This window comes from Chiloscyllium punctatum, chromosome 47 (assembly GCF_047496795.1).
Source record: "Chiloscyllium punctatum isolate Juve2018m chromosome 47, sChiPun1.3, whole genome shotgun sequence".
NCBI lineage: Eukaryota > Metazoa > Chordata > Chondrichthyes > Orectolobiformes > Hemiscylliidae > Chiloscyllium > Chiloscyllium punctatum.
The window spans coordinates 50,790,105-50,810,968 of NC_092785.1; the positions used below are offsets into that span (position 1 = coordinate 50,790,105).

General features: G+C 44.9%; 1 long non-coding RNA gene across 2 annotated transcripts in view; it reads right to left on the bottom strand.

Moving 5' to 3' along the window:
• LOC140468626 (uncharacterized) overlaps window positions 1–20,864 on the bottom strand; it is a 124,214-nt gene that overhangs the window by 25,497 nt on the left and 77,853 nt on the right. For both annotated transcript variants that reach the window (XR_011955731.1, XR_011955730.1), the window contains exons 7-8: window positions 9,996–10,064; window positions 6,275–6,474 (exon numbers count right to left, since the gene is read on the bottom strand). This is a non-coding gene — a long non-coding RNA (uncharacterized lncRNA). The remainder of the gene's footprint in view (window positions 1–6,274; window positions 6,475–9,995; window positions 10,065–20,864) is intronic.

Sequence of the window (20,864 nt, forward strand, 5' to 3'; positions counted from 1 at the left end):
GTGAGAGAGTGTTTTAGGAGTAAGAGTTAAAGGGATTGCAAAGGGTCTGCCAGCAGGAGTTGAGCAGTGGGAAAGGGAATCAGTGTCAGGGTTCAATGTCACAAATGGAACAGGGAGAGGTGAAGGTGCCGGAGGTGGTAAGAGTGTTACAGAGAGTGGTCAGGGCCTGAACGATGTTATAAAGCCAGTACAGTTTGCTGCAGCTGGAGGGGTTTGTAGAGGTAGAGAGGGACATATGTATTTTTATTTATTCATTCATGGGATGTGGGAGTCACTGTTAATTACCCAGAGGACAGCTCAGAGTTAGCCATATTGCAATGGGTCTGGAGTGACATGTTAGTCAGGCCAGTTTAAAATGTCAGATGGTCTACACAAAAGGAGGTCAGTGAACCAGATGTGTTCTTCCCACTGATCAACAACGCTTTTATTGTGACCTGACCAATGTCTTGTACAGATACAACATGACATCCCAAATCCTATGCTCAATGCTATCCCCAATGGAGGTAACCACCCCAAACGCCTGCTTCACCAGCCTGTCTACCTGTGACACCACTTTCAAAGAACTGTGTACCTGCATCCCTGGGTCACTGACTGACAACACTACCCAGGGCCCGAACATTAACTGTACAGGTCCCACCCTGGTTTGTTTCACCAAAATGGAACACTTCACGTTTATCTAATTAAACTCCATCAGCTATTCTTCAGCTCACTATCTCAGCAGTACTGTCCATCCTGTTGTATCACAGATAACCTTCTTCACTGTCCTGTTTACCACCAATTTCTGTGTCACCCAAAAAACTTATTTAACTTACTTAACAATATTCCCATCCAAACCATTTATCCAAATGACAAACAACAGTGGAACCACTCCACCGCTGGTCACATGCCTCTAGTCAGAAAAACAACAGCTCTCCCACAACCCTCTGTCTACAACCATCAAGCCCAATTTTCTGTCCAGTTGACTAACTCCTCCTGAACGCTATAACGTTTTACATTCATCTGAGCTTATTACCCAGCTTACCATACGACATGTAGAACACAGAACAGGACAGAACAAGACCCTTCGGCCATGATGACATGCCAATCTTTTATCCGACCATAAGATCAAAAATAAAAGTGGCAGATAGAGTTTAGTTCAGGTAAATGCGAGGTGCTGCATTTTGGGAAAGCAAATCTTAACAGGACTTATACACTTAATGGTAAGGTCCTAGGGAGTGTTGCTGAACCAAGAGACCTTGAGGTGCAGGTTCATAGCTCCTTGAAAGTGGAGTCGCAGGTAGATAGGATAGTGAAGAAGGCGTTTGGTATGCTTTCCTTTATTAGTCAGAGTATTGAGTACAGGAGTTGAGAGGTCATGTTGCGACAGTACAACACATTGGATAGGCCACTGTTGTAATACTGCGTGCAATTTTGGTTTCCTTACTATCGGAAAGATGTTGGGAAACTTGAAACGATTCAGAAAAGATTTACAAGGAAGTTGCCAGGGCTGGAGGATTTGAGCAATAGGGAGAGGCTGAACAGACTTGGGCTGTTTTCCTTGGAGCGTCGGAGACGAAGGGGTGACATTATAGAGGTTTACAAAATTATGAGGGACATGGATAGGGAAAAAAGACAAAGTCTTTTCCCTGGGTTTGGAGTGTCCAGAACTAGAGGGCATAGGTTATGGATGAAAGGGGAAAGATATAAAAAAAACTAAGGGGAAACTTTTTCATGCAGAGGGTGGTATGTGTATGGAATGAGTTGCCAGAGGAAGTGGTGGAGACTGGTATAATTGCAACATTTAAGAGGTATTTAGATGGGTATATGAATAGTAGGGGTTTGGAGGGATATGGACCGGGTGCTGGCAGGTGGGACTAGATTGGGTTGGGATGTCTGGTCAGCATGGACAGGTTGGACTGAACTGTTTCCATGTTGTACATCTCTACGACTCTAACTTCCATACCCTTCATTTTATTATCATCCATGTGCCTATCCAGAAGTATATTAAATGTCCCTAATGCATCTAATTTTACCGCCACCGCTGGCAGTGCATTCCACTCAGCCACCACTCTGTATGTAACGAACCTACATCTGAATTCTCCCCTTAACCATCAACTAATCACCCGAAAATTATACCCCCTTGTAATGACTATTTATATGAGGGTTAAAAAAATCTCTCTCTATTGACTCTATCTATGACTCTCATCACCTTGTTCACCTCTACCAAGTCACCCCTCATCCTTCTTCACTCCAATGAGAAAAGCCTTCGCTCCCTCAACCTTTCTTCATAAGACATGCCCTCCAGTACAGGCAGCAACCTGGTAAATCTCCTCTTCACCCTCTCTAAAACTTCCACATCCTTCCTGCAATGAAGGGACCAAATCTGAACACAATATTCCAAGTGGGGTCGAACTAGGTCTCTATAGGGCTGCAGCATAACCTCACAGCTTTAAAACTCAATCCCCAAACTAATGAAATCCCACACAATATATTGCTTCTTAACAAGCCAATCAGCTTGGGTGGCTACTTTGAGAGATGTATGGACTTGGAACCCAAGATCCCTCTTTCCTCCACACTGCTAAAGATTCTGCCTTTAACTCTGTATTCTGCATTCAAATTCAATCTTCAAAATGAATGACTTCACACTTTTCCCAGATTGAACTCCATCTGCCATTTCTCAGTCCAACTCTGCATCCTGTCAATGTTCTGTTGCAACCTACAACAGCCCTCCACACGATCAACCACTCCACCAACCTTTGTGTCATTGGGAAACTTACTAACCCCTCTTTTAATCACACATCCAAGTCATTCCTAAACTCACAAACAGCAGAGGTCCTGTAACCTCTCCCTGCAGAAAACCACTGGTCACTGAGGTCCAGGATGAATGCTTTCCATCTATCATCACCCTCTGTCTTCTGTGGGCCAGTAATCCTGTATCCAGACAGACAGGTTTCCCTGTACCCCATGCCTCTGTACTTTCTGAATGAGCCATAAAGATGTTTTGTCACATTCTCTAAAGATTCGATAAGACTTGTAAGGCATGACCTGCCCCTTACAAAACCATGCTGACTATCTCGAATCAAACTATGGTTTTCCAAGGAATAATAAATCCTGTCTCCCAGAGTCCACTCCAATAATCTGCACACCACAGACATAAGACTGACAGGTGTGCAATTCCCAGGATATTCCCTTTCCTGAACAAGGGAATAATATTTTCCTGCCTCCAATCATCTGGTCTGACTCCAGTGGACAGTGAGGCTGCAAAGGTCATCACCAGGTGCTCAGTAATCCACTCCCTCGGTTCCTGTAGTAACTTTCGACGCATCCAGTCTGGTTCAGCGACTTATCTGTCCTTATCTTTTACAAAATTCTCAGCACATCCTCCTTCTTAACATCCACCTGTTCACGTACATTAGCCTGTTTCACGCTGTCCTCACAAACGACAAGACCCTTCTCAGCAGTGAATACTGAGGCATAGTATTCATTAAGGGCTTCCCCTACCTCCTGTGACTCCAGGCACAAGTTCCTTTCACTATCCCTGACCGGCCCTATCCTCACTCTGGCCTTGCTCTTGTTCCTCGCATAAATGGAGAATGCCTCACGGTTTTCCTTAATCCTTCCCAACAATGCTTTTTCATGCACCCTTCTAGTTGCCCTAAGTCCATCTCTTGGTTCTTTCCTGGTACCTTCAGAGAATCCCTACTGTGTGGAAACGGGCCATTTGGCCCAACACCTCCATATCAACCCTCCAAACAATATCCAACCCAGCCCCATTCCCCCACCCTATTACTCTCCATTTGCACTGACTAATGCACCAAACCTACCCATCCCTAAACACTATGGGTAATTTAGCAAGGCTAAGCCACCAAACTGGCACATCTTTGGGCTGTGGGGGGGAAACCGGAGCACCTGGAGGAAACCCACAGGGAGAATGCGCAAACTCCCCACAGACAGTCGCCTAAGGCTGTAATCGAAATGGAGTCCGTGGTGCTATGAGGTAGCAGTGCTAACCACTGAGACACCGTGCCATCCAATGTAACTCTCTGGAACCCTGTCTGATCCTTGCTTCCTCGACCTTAAGTAAGCTTCCTTCTTCCTCTTGATTAGATGCTAAAGTCCATGTAGACAACGTTGACTGCTCTGCTTTCATCTATCTTTGGCCACCTCCTCGAAGAGTCAATCCTGTTTGTGAAACGTGGTTTTCCACTCACAAAGCCATGCTGACCATCTTGAATCAGCCCTTGCCTTTGTAAATGTAAGGAGGTCCTTTCCCTCAGAATCTCCTCCAACAACTTCCCCATCACTGGGCTCACTGGGCTGTAATTTCCTGGCTTTTCCCTGCAGTCCTTCAGTGATGGGACAGCGTTAGCCAACCTCCAGACTTCCAACATCTATCTGTGCCTGTTGATAATATACATATCTCTGTAAGGGATACTGCAATCTCTTCCCTAGCTTCCCACAATATTCTAGGATCGACCTAATGAGCTACTGAGGACTGATCTACCTTTATTTGTTTTAAGATTCCAGCACTTTCTCTTCTCTGTTGAGGATTCTTTCCAAGACATCACTATTTATTTCCCCACGTTCCCGAGCTTCCATGTCTTTCTCCACAGTAAATACTGACAACACTATTTTGTCTAATATCTCACCCATCTCCTCTGGTTCCACACATGGGTGACATTATTGATCTTTAAGGGGCCCTATTCTCTCCCAAGTTACTCTTTCGCCCTTATTGAAACTTTCATAAAGGCTTCTGATAATTCAAATACACCATATCCCCTATACCAGTACACCCCTCCTACACCCTTACAATTCTGCCATTTATATTCACACCAACAAATTCAATCCAACAGGCTCGTTGCTGTATCAGTCGGCATGGAGACCACTGTCACACACAGTTACTGTATTGCCCTTGCCATAAGTACATTCAGTGTCCGGACTGTAACCATATTGACATTCCCATCACTGTTTGGAGCCTACAAAAGAATTCCTGATAGAGGTTGCTGCTACTTGCTTATTCTCAGCTCTACTTTTCATATTCAGATCTACATGACTGTCTCATTAATGCATTAACCTCATGCTTCCTTCATAACGTGTTGGCTTTTTGCCTAGTCTGCCTATTGGGACTAGATTGGGTTGGGATAGCTGCACAGCGTGGATGGTTTGGACCGAAGGGTCGGTTTCCATGCTGCGCATCTCTCAGACTCTATGACTCTATCCCAACAACCCTTCAGTATTCACTTCCCAGCGATGGTCATTCTGCAGCTTCATTTCCAGAATGACAGTTCCATCATATCTGTTCACTGTCATTCCATCTTCCTTATGGCGAATACAGGGAGTCATTCCTCAGTAGTGGGGGGTTGAACAGATGAGTAGAGTTTACAGAGATAGGGAGGCTTACGGGGGCTCAAGCATGTTAAGAGTTATACAGAGTTACATCTGTTCAAGAATGTCAGTGGGACAAAGGGATTTGGGGATTGAAGGAATTTACAGAGATCGAGGGAGCTGGATTAGATTCTGGAGATAGGGATGGAGATAGGAAGAGGCAGGCAGACTGAGAAGCACAGACAGGGGGCTGTTTCATCTCGGAGATTATTGTGTATACTAACAGAGATATGGAAGGTTGTCTTGACTGAAGACATTTACAGATATAAGAAGGCTTCTGGGCTCTGGAGGCTACATAGATAGGAAGGCAATGGAGAATGCCAGGTTACTGGGTTGGAGACAGTTACACAAATGGGGAGCGTTGCACAAACTGAAAGAGGTTCCTATGGTCGGGAGGGGTATGGTGTCGGGAATGAGGGTGAAATTTAACAAGATAAAGATCAAAGAATTGGAGAAGGATAAGGAGATTACAAATTTTTCACAGCTAAGGAAGGGTTGTAGGAGCTGGAGAAGGTTACATAGGTAGGTACCGATGGGGTGGTTAAAGACAAATACATGGAGGGTGGTATTGGTGGGAGAAGCTTACAGGGATAGACAGGCCTGTTAGGGTTTACAGGGATGAAGGAATTTAGTATCTACTGCAGAAGGTTAGGGATTAGGGTGTTAGGGACTGGAGAACCTGACAGAGACAGAGACAAAGACACATAGAATGATGCGGCATAGGGGAGATTCCAAACAGAGGAAGCATTATCGGGACTGGAGAATATTACAGAGATCACTAAAACAGCATAGGCCAGGATTGATGCCTGCGATCCCCTGTGCTGTCGCATTGAGGACCAGTACAGAAGAGATGAAAGCAGGACCCTCACAAGATGGTGGGAATGAAGCCTAGAATGTTGTTGTTCCTTACCCAGCTCTGTATCTATGTCCGGTCTTCCAAGTCTGAATATAGAAGTCTACTACCTCCACCCTGTGCTGTTTACTGTGAGCGATCTTAACAACTGCAGGAATTACTGAAGGTTCCAGATCTCCTTCTCCATCTCTCTCTGGCTGACCAACCAGTTTCAATGAGGTGATGGATGAGACAGGAGTTAGGAACATCCTGATGACCTGCATGAGACAGAAATAGACAGAATGGGAAATTAGACTGATGCAATGAGGAGAACACATGCAGAGTGGCGCTGAGTGCAGCAGAGATCTCGATAATCCCAGTCTCCATCCCTTGCCTGTGCTGCTGCATCTCTCTGGAATGGACAATTCTGTTGACTCAGGATCTCAGACCATCTGTAAGAGGGAGAAATGCTGACAGAGGCAGTAAATAGACCGACACAGCGAGGGATACCAGATGGAGAGATAGTGAGTGATAGCATATTATTAGACACTGCATTAACAGGGAATTGTTTGAATTTGTAACAAAGGCACTGGGATAATTGTGAGGGGATTCAACCTTCCTATCTCATCATCTCTTTGGCGGTGGGTCACAGACGAGACTAACTCTCCCACTCTCGGGGTGGGGTGGGTTGGGCAGGGGAGGTCTGGAGTTGGCTGTACAGACCGATGTGGCTTTCCACAGACTCTGTTACACTTGGGGCAGAAGGTGGCCAAGGGAAGGGGGTGGGTGTGTGGTCACGCGCTCCTTGTGCTGTTTTCTCCTGGATTCCCGTTTTCCCCACAGAAAGTCTCGAGGTGCTCGACACCTTCCCAATACTCCTTCCCCACTTCAGACGGTCTTGGCCGATTTGATTAAGAGATGAAAAAGAACCGATCAATTCTGAAGTAACTAACATTTAGAAATGTGGAGGAGTGCAGTAGGAAGAGTAAACATTGTCAGTGTTTAATCAGAGTAGTGGAACAGGGAGAATTGAAGGTGCTGGAGGTGGTGAGAGTGTTACAGAGAGGGGCAAAGGCCTGAACAACATTACAAAGCCAGTACAGATTGCTGCAGCTAGAGCTGTTTGCAAAGGGAGGGATAGACATCTGCATTTTTCATTGATTCATTCATGGCCTAAGGATGTCACCGGTTGGAGCAGCATACATTGCCCTCCTACTAATTGCCCAGAGGCAGCTCAGAGTCAGTTATATTGCTGTGGGACTGGAGTCACGTGTGAGCCAGACCAGGTAAGAATGTCAGATATCCCTCCCTAAAGGACATACGTGAACTAGTTGATTTTTACCAGATAATCAACAATGCTTATACAGTGGCCTCACTAATGTCCTGTACAGATACACCATGACATCCCAACTCCTACTCTCAATGCTCTGCCCAATGAAGGGTGACCCCATCCCAAACACCTGCTTCACCAGCCTGTCTACCTGTGACGCTACTTTCAAAAAACTGTGTACCTGCATCTTGCAATTCTCCACCTGTTATTCCTAACCTCACTGGTCCAGCAGTACTGTTGATCCCATTGTACTCTTCGATAACCCTCTTCACTGTCCACATTATCACCAATTTCAGTCTCAATCACAAACTTGATAATCATGACTCCTGCTTATCATTTATTATATAAGTGATGCACAACAGTGACCCGCACCGAACCCCATGGCACACCGTTGGTCACAGGCCTGCATTTTGAGCAGAAACCCTCTATGAACATGCTGTCTCCTACCATCAATCCTGTTTTGTATCTAGTTAGTGAGCACTCCCTGGTTATGTGTGATCTAAACTTACGATCCAGTCTGCCATGCAGGACCTTGTCAAAGGCCTTGCTAAAGTTCATGTGGACATCGTGTACTGCTCTGCTTTGACCTCTCACTTGTCTATCTCCACACTCAGGTTTGAGGCATGATTTCCCGTGCACAAAGCCATGCTGACGATCGTTAATCTGTCCTGACCTTTCCAAATGCACGATGATCGTTTCTCTCAGAATCTCCTCCAACAACTTACCACCCTGCCGTCAGTCTCACTGGTCCGTACTAGCTGTTGATGATGCAAATATCTCTGGAAGGGGTCCTGTAATTTCCTCCCTCGCTTCTCACAAGGCGCTGGGGTATATTTGATCATGTCCCAAGGTTTTATCTAACTTTTTGCATTTTAAGACATCCTGTTCTCCAATGTGAACTCTTTTCAAGACATCCCTATGTATTTTCCCAAGTTCCCGAGCTTCCATGTCTTTCTCCATAGTAAATCCGAACACAAAATATGTGTTCAGTATCTCCCCCATCAGCAGTGATCCCACACAGACAGCCTCATTGACCTTTCAGGGGCCCTATTCTCTCACGAGCTAAGTTTTAGCCCTGGTTGAAACTTGTCTAAATGCTTCTGAAATTTCAAATATCCCTCTACCGCAATTAGCCTCCCCACCCTTATCTATTCTGCATTTATGGTCACACCAAAATATAGAATCCATCAGATTTAAAAATATTCCCCTTTTATAAAATCATACACCTCCCATTGTTTCTAAGTATCCAGTTATTATTTATTGTCATATCCTTCATAACACATTCCAGCACGTTCCCGACTTACTGTCAAGCTAACACCGTTTGGTTCAGACTGACTGCACAAAGGTTTTGGGAATCCTTGTGTATCAATCTGAAAAAGGTAGCTTACAGGATCAGCAGGTCATAGAGAAGGCAAAGGGAATGGAGTCTAAAAATAGGGAGGTCTTGCTGAAATGATGTCAGACCACACCTAGATTATAATGAATAGGTTGCGTGCCCTAAGGAAAGACTTTCTTGTGTTGGAGGCAGGCCAGGGAAGGTTCACTCGGCTGATCCTGGAGATGGCGGGATTTTCCAATGAGAAGAGAACATAGAACATAGAACATAGAACAATACAGCACAGAACAGGCCCTTCGGCCCACGATGTTGTGCCGAACTTCTATCCTAGATTAAGCACCCATCCATGTACCTATCCAAATGCCGCTTAAAGGTCGCCAATGAATCTGACTCTACCACTCCCTCGGGCAGCGCATTCCATGCCCCCACCACTCTCTGGGTAAAGAACCCACCCCTGACATCTCCCCTATACCTTCCACCCTTCACCTTAAATTTATGTCCCCTTGTAACACTCTGTTGTACCCGGGGAAAAAGTTTCTGACTGTCTACTCTATCTATTCCTCTGATCATCTTATAAACCTCTATCAAGTCACCCCTCATCCTTCGCCGTTCCAACGAGACAAGGCCGAGAACTCTCAACCTATCCTCGTACGACCTCCTCTCCATTCCAGGCAACATCCTGGTAAATCTTCTCTGCACCCTCTCCAAAGCTTCCACATCTTTCCTAAAGTGAGGCGACCAGAACTGCACACAGTACTCCAAATGTGGCCTAACCAAAGTCCTGTACAGCTGCAACATCACCTCACGACTCTTGAATTCAATCCCTCTGCTAATGAACGATAATACTCCATAGGCCTTCTTACAAACTCTATCCACCTGAGTGGCAACCTTCAAAGATCTATGTACATAGACCCCAAGATCCCTCTGTTCCTCCACCTGACCAAGAACCCTACCATTAACCCTGTATTCCACATTCTTATTTGTTCTTCCAAAATGGACAACCTCACACTTGGCAGGGTTGAACTCCATCACCCACTCAAATACTAATCACTTACCTTCCCGCCCAGCTATGCGCTCCAACCTCACTTCCGCTGCCCGCTACAGGTAAGTAATTTTGAAACAAACTGTCTTACCTTAGCTGTAGTCTCCCGGGTTAGTTTTTCCTCGGCCGCTGCTCCCACTCAAAATTGCCCTTGAACCTACTGGGGTTTTGAAGAATGGGAGAGAAATTGAATGAAACATCCAGGATTTGGAGGGGCTTTGACAGGGTAGATGTCGTTAAGTTATAAACTAGAACAGTACAGCAGAGTAATAGGCCCTTCGGCCCACCATGGCTGTGCTGACCATGATGGTAGTCTAAACTAATCCCATCTGCCTGCACATGGGCGATATCCCTCTATTCTCGGCCTGTTCATGTTTGTGTCTAAATGCCACTTCAAAACTTTGCTCTTATTTCCACCTCTCCCACCTCCCGAGCAGCTTCTACCCTCTCGGTAAAGACAACTGGCCTCATTCATCTCACTTAAAACTTCTCACTCTCACCTTAAACCGATGCACCCTAGAATTTCATATTTCTACATTGGAAGGAAGATTCCAACTATCCACACTATTCACGCCTTTCCTAATGCTATATACCTGTACCAGGTCACCCCTCAGTCTCCGATACTCACGCAAAACAATCCAATTGCGTCCAACCTCCTTACAGTAAACACATTCTCATCCAGGCAACATTCTGCCAACCCTCTGTTACACCCTCCACATCCTTCCTGTAGTGTGGCAACGAGAATGACACGCAATCTTTCAAACATGGCTGACTGAAGTTTCATTCAGTCACAACATGACATGCAAACGTCTGTACTCAATACTGTGCCCAATAAAGGTAAGCATACCATACTCCCCCCTCGACCACTACATCCTGTGTTGTTATTTTTAGGGAGCTATGGACTAGCTTCCAATGTCTCTCTGTTTATCAATGTTTCCAGCTAGTCAATTAGTGTACTTCTCTCTTCCATTTGGCTTCATAAATGCATCACTTCACACCTGTCCAGATGAAATTCAATTTGCCCCATCTCTGCCCAACGTTCCAGCTGATCTACATACTGCTGCAACCTTGAACACTCTTCCTCACTATCCACAATTCCCCTAACTATCCCTAATCATTACATGCCTTTCCGAATGTCGTCTGTAAAATTACCACTCAAACTGCTGACCTTTTCATCTGACTCACAGATATAAATTACACACAGACATCGCAGTCCTGATCCTTGTGAAACAGCATTGGCCACAGATGTCCAATCAGAAATTCACCACTCCAAATGCCTCTGTCAACTATCACCAAGAAAATATTGCATCCAACTTACCAACGAGCATGGATTGTGATTTGATCTTCCAGATCCCCCTTGCTATTTGGAAGCTGACCATTCAAAATGACTCTATATTTTGATTCCCAGATTAAATTGGCTGTCTCACTAATGCACTGACTGCGTCCTTTCTTCACAACAAAACGGGACCTTGTTTGGTTTTTTGCTGATCCTGTCTAAATCCCTACAACCCCTCAATAATCACATTGCTGTCATGATCATTCTGCAGCCACACCTCCACAATAACAGTTCGATCATATCGGTTCTATTCAGTTAATGCTGTCATTCCATCTGCCTTGTTGCAAATGCATGGCGCGTGTCACCGAGAGAGGGCCTTTGAGGGATGGTTAGAGGTCACAGAGTGGGAGAGATGTTTGGGGGCGTGACAATGTTGCAGGGTTAAACATAGTTACAGTTGCTACAGAAAGTTCGCAGGAGAAAACATTTTATTGTTTGGAGGAAGTTAGAGAGATAAAGCGTCTTTGATTAGATTCCAGAGATAGGGACGTGTGTAGGGTTGTGGATCGTTACATGGACTATGTTGATCAGGGTGTAGAAACATTCACAGGATTCCAGGATGTCGTACATTTAACAATAGTTGTGGGATCTGGAGAATATCACAGTGATAGGGAGGATGGCATGGACTGGAGAATATTACAGGGAAAGAGTGGGTAGTATGGACTGGGGAATGTTGCAAGCACATGGAAGATGATATAAGCTGAAGAATGCTGCAGCAATAGAGAGGAGTATATGGACTGGAGGATGTTGCACGGACAGGGATGAAGTTGTAGACTGGATACAGTTAGAAGGAGAGATGAATTTATGCACTGGAAGGTATGTCAGAGAGAGTGAGTGGTGTGCATGCTGCAAGATACGACAGGGATAGGGAAGCTTGTCGAGACTGGAGGAGAGAGTGATAGAGAGTCTTGTGAGAGACCAGATTCACTTATGAGCATAGGATGTGCTACAGTGAGCAGAGCGTTTTGCAGATATAAATGAGAATACAATGGCCACAAAGCAGTCACACCTATACATAGGTATATAGGAACTGAAGGAATTGAAGGGATTACACAGGCTAGGAGTGTTGTATGCAGAGGAGGAGATTAACCTGATAGGAAAGCTTTTAGAGACTCAACAACGTTAGGAAATAATGGGGATTGCAATGGTGAGAGCAGGTTTCAACGATTCGGAGGATATAGACCTGAAGGAGCTTTGACAGATAGCGATGGTACAGTAAAGGGAATTGTAGTGGCTTCCCTTTCATAAGCAATCCATAAGCACTTAAAACAGCCTGTTTGACATATACATTATCTCTCGCCCATTCATCAGACAGCGCTGCAAATACTTCACTGGCTCTGCCTACCAGCTTAGACTGAACTAGCATTACCCAGAAGACCTCGGGCCACTCAACCTGTCTGTGCAATTTTTCAAATGAAATACAGAGTTCCTTGACAGTCGAGTCACAGGTAGTTAGGATAGAGAAGAAGGCGCTTGGTATGCATTCCTTTATTGGTCAGAGTATTGAGTACAGGAGTTGGGAGGTCATGTTGCGGCTGTACAGGGCAGTGGTTCGGCCACTTTTGGAATGCTGCATGCAACTCTGTTCTACTTCCGATCGGAAGGATTTTGTGAAACTTGAAAGGGTCCAGAAAAGATTTACAAGAATGTTGCCAGGGATGAGCTATAGGGAGAGTTTGAACAGGTGATGGTTGTTTTTCCTGGAGAGTCGGAGGCTGAGGGTGACCTTATAAAGGTTTATAAAACCAAGAGGGGCATGGATAGGGTAAATAGACAAAGGCTTTCTCCTGGGGTGTGCGAGTCCAGAATTATAGGGCGAGGTTTAGGGTGAGAGTAGAAAGATATAAAAGATAAAAAGGGGCAACTTTTTCACGCAGAGGATAGTACATATATGGAATGAGCTACCAGAGGAAGTGGTGGAAGCTAGTACAACTGCAACAGTTAAAAGATATCTGGATGGTTATCTGAATAGGAAGGGTTTAGAGGGAGATGGGCCGGGTGCTAGCAGGTGGGACTACATTGGGTTGGGAAATCTGATCTGCAGGATGGGACCATGAATGGGTTGTGGAACCTGGAGGATGTTATGATTTGAACAACAGGTAATGTTTGATTGGATCTTTCAGCCAATCTTACAGATGGTACAATTGCAACATTTAAGAAGTATTTGGATGGATATATGAATAGCAAGGGTTTGGAGGGAGATAGGCTAGGTACTGGCAGGTGGGACTAGATTGGGTTGGAATATCCTGTCGGCATGGCTGGGTTGGAATGAAGGGTCTGTTTCCATGCTGTATATCTGCATGACTGTAAGATCGGCTGAATGGTCCAATCAAAAATTACCTGTGGTTCAAATCATAATATCCTCCAGGTTCCACAACCCTGTCCCATCCTGCAGGTTCAATGAATCCCGGAACCTCTAACCTTCTGCAAGTCCCACGTCCCTTCCGACATTTGTACCATCCTCCAGGTTCTGCAGCCCTTCATACCTCGGAACATGGCCCAGACTCTCCAACTCCTCCTTCCTCTGCAATGTTCCCCAGAAGAGCACTGGAGGATGGTGGGGGTTACAGAGATATGGAGGGACATCAGGATGGGAGGATATTGCAGACATTAGGAATATAGGGACTTGAGGAGGTTTCACAGTTTATGAGTGTTGTAGGGACCGGAGGAACTTACAAAGATAGGGATAGTTTTAGATTGGAGGATTCTGCAGAAAACCTTTACGTGGTTAAATACAGGATTCTTAGCAGCGTGCAGGAACAAAGGGATCCTGTGTCCCTCAGGTTCCCACCCAAGTTGACAGGCTGTTAAGAAGGCGGATGGTGTGTTGGCTTTCATTAGCAGGGGGATTGAATTTAAGAAGTGTGAGATTTTGCTGCAGCTCTACAGAACCCCAGTTAGACCACACTGCGAATATTTTGAACAGTTCTGTTTGCTTCATTATAGGAAGGATTAAAGACAGTGCAGAGGAGATTTAGCAGGATGCTACCTGGACTGGAGGGCATGCCCATAGAAGGGAGGTTGTGGAAGCTAGGGCTTTTCTGATCACAGCGAAGGAGGAAGAACGGTGACTTGATAGAGATGTACAAGGGAATGAGAGGCATAGATAGAGTGGAGAACCAGAGACTACTTCACATGGCGAAATGGATATCACAAGGGGACATACGTTTAAGGTAATTGGCGGAAGGTTTAGCTTAGATATCAGAGGGATATGGGCCAGGTGCTGGCAGGTAGGACTAGATTGGGTTGGGATATCCTGTCGGCATGGAAGGGACTGGTCCGTTATTTACACAGAGTGTGGTGGGTGCGTGGAATGGACTGCCAGCCGTGGTAGTAGATTCAGACACATTACAGACATCTAAGCAACTCTTGGATAGGCACATCAATGAATAGTAAAATGTAAGGTATGTCGGTTCGTTTCACCTTCAGAGTAGGATAAAAGGCCAGCACAATATTGAGGGTGGAAGGGCTTGTACTGGAATGTGCTATTCCATGTTCTAAATAGCAAGGGGTATGATGGCAGCAAGAGGTTTCGGGAAGTGGGAGAGGATGCGATCTGAATGAAGTGACACAAATAGGAGGCGTTGCTCAGGTTGTATGAGGTAACAGAGACAGCAATGGTCTGATCTGGAGCAGATGACCCAGACTGGGAGAATTGTGGGGACTGGAGGTGCTTTTACAGGGAGGGAGGAGCATAGAGCCACAGGAGGTTACAGAAATGTGGAGAGCTGTCGGGCCTACAGGAGTTCATGGAGATGGGGAGGTTGGGAGGAATGGAGCAGTTTACAGGGATAAGGATGTTGATAGGATGGGGTGTTTTACACAGGCAGGAATGTTTCAGGTGAATGGAGCTGAGTACAGAGATAAAGTGGGTTGTACAGATTGGAAAAACAAATAGACGTATGGAGGGTAGTCGTGACTGAAGATGTTTATAGACACAGGAAGGCTTAGGTTCTGCAGGTTATTTAGATAAAGAGGGTGTGAAATCAGACAGATTCTCCAAGTGACAAAGACAGCAATTTTGGTTGGAGACAGTTTCGCAGATTAGGGAGCATTAGTAACCTCCTCCAGTTTGGTCAGAGTGGGGAAGGGTTGTAGGGGAGGGTGATGTTTACACATGGAAGAGCTGGAGAAGACTGTGGAAATGAGTAGATGGATGGAGACACTGGAGGAGCTTACATTGACAGGGTGGGTGCTGGCAATGAAAAGATATCACATCGATAGTGGGTCTTGTAGGAACTGTATTGAAAGAGTCACAGACATTGGAATGACTTCTGCAGATTGGGAGTGTTACAGGGACTGAGAGGATTGTAGGGTCTCCACAGATTGATCGTGTCTTTAAGAATATGTAGATACGAAATTCTTAAACCCAATGAATGCAGTCTTCATTTCAAGACCAGAACCTTATTATCCCTCATCAGCCAAGGATCCCTAACCCTGCCAGCTTTTCCCTTTTCCCCAATGGGTCATACTGGTCCTGGATTCTTGAGATCAGAATTTGAAAAGCCCCCCATTTGCCAGTTGCTCCTTTTCCTTCAAACAGACTCACCCAATCGATTAGAATCATAATATGGAGGTGCTGGTGTCGGACTGGGGGTGTACAAAGTTAAAAATCACCCGACACTCGGTTCCATTCCAGCCGGTTTATTTGAAAGCACTAGCTTTCCGACCACTACTTCTTCATCAGGTGGTTGGGGAGCACAATCCTAAGGTACAGAATTTATAGCAACAGGATGACAGTGTCATGGAATATAATATCAAACAAATTTAGTTTCAGCCTTTCATCTGTTACAGTGATCACCAGCGCTTCCAAAGCGAGTTGGATTATAACTGGGCGATGTGCAATTTTAATTTCACAGCATTGACGCTGGCCAGATCCTGCAGAATGGCCCCAAAACTGACCTTGTTCCAGTATTCCTCTTCAATCTGTGGACCTGCTGATCTTTTTCCATAACTATGTTAAAACAAAGACAGTTGTGGACACTGGACCCAAAGTGCTCTCTGAATGACACTTCAGTTACTTGCCCGACCACGTTTTCTGAGGGGAGGTCCAGTGTTACACCTGCCTGAGTCGAGTAGGGCCCTCTGCATATTGATTTAGGAACCTTCCTTGGACACATGTGAAAAATTGCTCTCCGTCCAGGTCTTTTTATACTCTAGATGGCCCAGTCAATACAGGGAATATTAAAATCTCCAGCCTGCACTTCTCTAATATTCCTATAGTTATCTGCAATCTCTCTATACATCTGCTCCTTTGGTATCTGTTGGGTCTACAACAGTCTACAATACAGTCCCAACAAAGTGACCACCCCCTTCTTCTTTCTAACTTCTAACCATGTGGAATTTTAAATGAATATATGTTTTAATAATTGGAATTAACAATCCATAAATAAGTATTGATAAAAATCCAAACACAGAGAAAGACAACAGTTCACTCTCATGTGGTCTGCAGGACATACTCACAGCAAAGTGTTTGCCTCTCAATGACCCTGTGAAATGGGCGAGCCAGCTGCTTCGCTCAAGGGCAGCAAGGGATGGGCAATAAAGGCTAGTCAGCCAGAGACATCCACATCCCATACCTGATTTTTTTAAAAATCCATTTAGATCGGTCCCAGCACAGTTCCAGTGGAACAATGTCCTGGCCAATCACGTTGGTAGATTTATGGACAGGGCTTTAAACTGACAGAGAGGATGCTGGGGCAGGGTTCAGGTGAAAGGAGCTTTCCAAATCCAAAGAGAAAACATGAAGCATCAGAGCAGCGTGGGAATGTGACTGAAGACAACAGAAAGGAACAGGATGGGACAAAGTTTAACTAAACTGTAGATCAGCAAATCCATTTGTGACAGGGAATTGTGGGAACGAGTAAATTATGTTTTTTATTAATGGACAAAGTCTCTGCACAAGGTAGATTGATTTGTGACACAGAGATAAAAGAGATTTAGACACCAGAGAGATGTGGTTACAGGGTGAACAAAAGGTGGAACGTAAATATTCAATGGTTCACAACCTTGTGCAAATTCAGGCAAAATGGACGACGCTAACAATAATGGGTAAGAAAGGCATTACAGAGAAAGCATTTGGCATCAGATCATGAAGTAGAGTCAGGCTGAATGTAATTTCTGGCTACTACTTGCCAAGGACACAAGCAGCAGAACAGTTTTAGATCACCCACTGAACAGCATTTCATGGCTCGTCACTGCAATAAATAGGAATTCATTGGAATGTTTAATACAGGCATGGGGAACATTTAGTGAAACGTCAATATTCACAAAGTCTGGGACAATCACACTGACAACAGTGATATTGGAAGGGGAGTTCAGAGAATTTTTTTCAGTGTTTCTTAGAATAACACATTGTGCAACTGGCGAGGGACGTAACTGTCTCAGAGCGACTTTGTGTGATAAAACTTCGTGAATGAGTAATGTCACCTGGAGAGATCCTCTGGGAAATTGTGATAAAGTGCAGTTTAAAGAAATGTAAAGTTTTAAAGTGAATCACAGAAAGGACAAGCTACAACTAGAAACAAAAATAGCCAATTACATGAGTTTGAGAGGAGAACTGACCAGGATAAACAGGCGAAACAGACTGAAATATGTGCCTGTAAATGAACAGTGGAAAACATTTGAAGGAACAGTGTAAAATACTCAACAAAAGGACATTCCACTGAAACAGACAAAAACTCAGCAAGAAATCCCCTTTGATCCCTCACTCAGGACAAAATGGATCATATGAGATTATGAGGCTGAGAAGATCACCACAAAGTACTTAAAATCCTGAAGTGAGAGAGAGTTTTAGAGTAAGTTTTAAAGGGATTGCAATGGGTCTGCTAGCAGGAGGGGGGGCAATGGGAAGGGGAATCGTTGTCAGGGTTTATTGACATGATACGAACATGGAGAGGTGAAGGTGCTGGAGGTGGTGGGAGTGTTACAGAGAGTGGTCAGGGCCTGAATGGTGTTACAAAGCCAGTACAGACTGCTGCAGCTGGAGGGGTTTGCAGAGGTAGGGAGGGATATATGTATTTTTATTTGTTCATTCATGGGATGTGGGTGTCACTACCTGGACCAGCATTCTTTGACCCCATGCTAATTACCCAGAGGTTGTTGGGGCCCTGGTGGATAAATATAATACTTTGCTGGCCACAGGTGTAGTGCTGAATGACTGGAGGATCACTAATGTGGTTCCTTTGTTCAAGAAGGGCAGCAGGGATAGGCCAGGTAATTACAGAGCAGATAGTCTGACAGCACGGGGAGGGACATTATTTTGAACTACTGTGAGGATGAATCAACACTTGCAAAGGTAAGGATCAACTCGGTTTAGTCATCACGGATTTGGCAGAGGAAGATACTGTCTGAGGAATTCAGTTCAGTTTTTTTTTAAATGGTGCTTTAGTATATTGATGAAGGCAGTGCAGATGATGTGGTTTACATGGACTTGAATAAGTCCTTAAACAAGATCCAACATGGAAGGCTGGTCCAAAAGGACTGGGTTCCAAGGCAAGTTGGCAAATTGGATGCAAAATTGGTGGACAGAATACTTTCACCGGGTGTACCACAGAGATCTGTGCAGGAACCATTGAACATTAATAACTCGGATGTGAAAGCAGAAGGTATCATCAGTCGGTTTGCAGATGACATGAAAGGTGAGGGTGTTGTTCACAGCGAGGAGGATAGTCTCCATCTGCAGTCTGATGTCGATCGGATGATAATCTAAGCAGAGTTTAGTTCTGATTGAAGTGAGGTAATACTCTGTGCGAGGTACGATAAGAGAAGAACAGACAAAATGAACGGTAGGTCATTGCGGAGTACTGAGGAATACAGGGACCTTGAAGGACAAGTCCATAGATCCCTAAAGGTGTCAGCACAGGGAGACAGGGTGGGAAAGGCACCTCAACTGGGAGCAGGAGATGGATCCATATCCTGGTGGGGTGAATTGCTCGAGCTGCTTGAGAGGGTATAACCTTGTTCTGGCAGGGTGTTGGACCTTAAATAAACGTAAGGCCAGAAAGAAGATTGAGGCTGGTGCACGAGTTAAAGACAGCAATTTCAGCAGACAAGGCAGGCAAGAACATAGCAGGGAATGGGGGAAAACTGATGATTAAACTGCATTTATTTCAATGTAAGGGGTCAGACAGCTAAGGAAGATGAACTCAAAAGCATGGATTGGAACATGGGACTGGGATATTATAGTTATTACAGAAACACAGCTGAGGGAGGAGCAGGACTGGCAGTTCATTGTTTAAAGGTAGAGATGCTACAGGAAGGCGAGGCAAGAGAGGACGTGTGGTGGTGGGGTTTTGATTGCATGAATCATCACAGCAGTACTTAGAGAGGATATTCCTGTGGGATCGCCCAGTGAAGCTATGTTCGTGGAACAGAGAAATAAGAATGGGTCATCACTTTGATACGATAGGACTGCTGACCCCGAATAATCTGTGGCAGACTGAGGAACAAATATGTCGGAACATCTTAAATATCAACCATAATAATAGGGCTGGAATGGCACGGTTTTTGAACTTTCCAAACCTAGACTGGGACTGCCAGTGTTCAGTGTTTAAGGGAGGAATTTGGTAATTGTGTTCCAGAAAACTCCCAATCAATATGTAAATAGCCTGAAAAGAGAAAGGGGCAAAACCTGACCTCCCCTTGGGAATTAAGGTAGGGAAAGGGACTGAGGTGTGAGTGGGAAAGCATTTTGCCAAAGTGACCACAGTTCTAGTAGTTTGAAATTCAGCTTTGGAAAAGGACAGGCCTGGTCCACAAGTGCAAGTTATAAAATGGAGCCTGACCAATCTTGATCGTATTAGCCAGGAACTTTCAAAATGTGATTGGGGAAGGGAATTATTTACAGGGAAAGGGAAGTTTGGCAAGTGAGAATATTTTAAAAGTGAGATAAACTGATCGATCACCACCAGCATGTTCCTGTTTGTGTGCAGCTCAATGCTGACAGCATTCGGAAACACTGGCTGTCCATTGAGGGTCTGGTCAAGGAAAAGGGGGCACATGTCAGGTATAGCCAGCTGGATCAAGGGAATCCCTGAGGATATACAGGGACTGTTGGAATACACTTTGGGTGGAAAACAGGAATGGAGAAAGGCTAAATGAAATAGCCTCAGCAGAGAAGGAAAGGGGAATCCAAAAGTGATTGTATCAGTATATTAAGAGTGTATAAGTAACTCAGGACAAAATAGTGTCCATTAAAAATCAATGAGGCCATCGATGTTTGGAACTGCAGGATATTTGCTAAGATCCTAAACAATTTTTTCATTCCAGAACTTACTGTGGAGAAAGACTGGGGAACTCAGGGAACAGGAGTAATACATGAGACCGCAATTGGAGTTCTCTGCAATTCCAGTCTCTCTGCTACAGGAAGGATGTTGTCAAACTTGAAAGGGCTCAGAAAAGATTAACAAGGTATTGCCCGGGTTGTTGGTGAATAATCTGGGGTTACTGTCACTGGAGAATCGGAGACTGAGGGGTGACCTTACAGAGGTTTAATAAACATGGGGGCCATGGATAGGGTAAGCATTCAAGGCCTTTTCCCAGAAGTTGGGGAGTCCAAAACTGGAGGGCATAAGTTTAAGGTTAGAGGTGAATGGTTCACAGAGGGACTGAAGAGACAGCTTC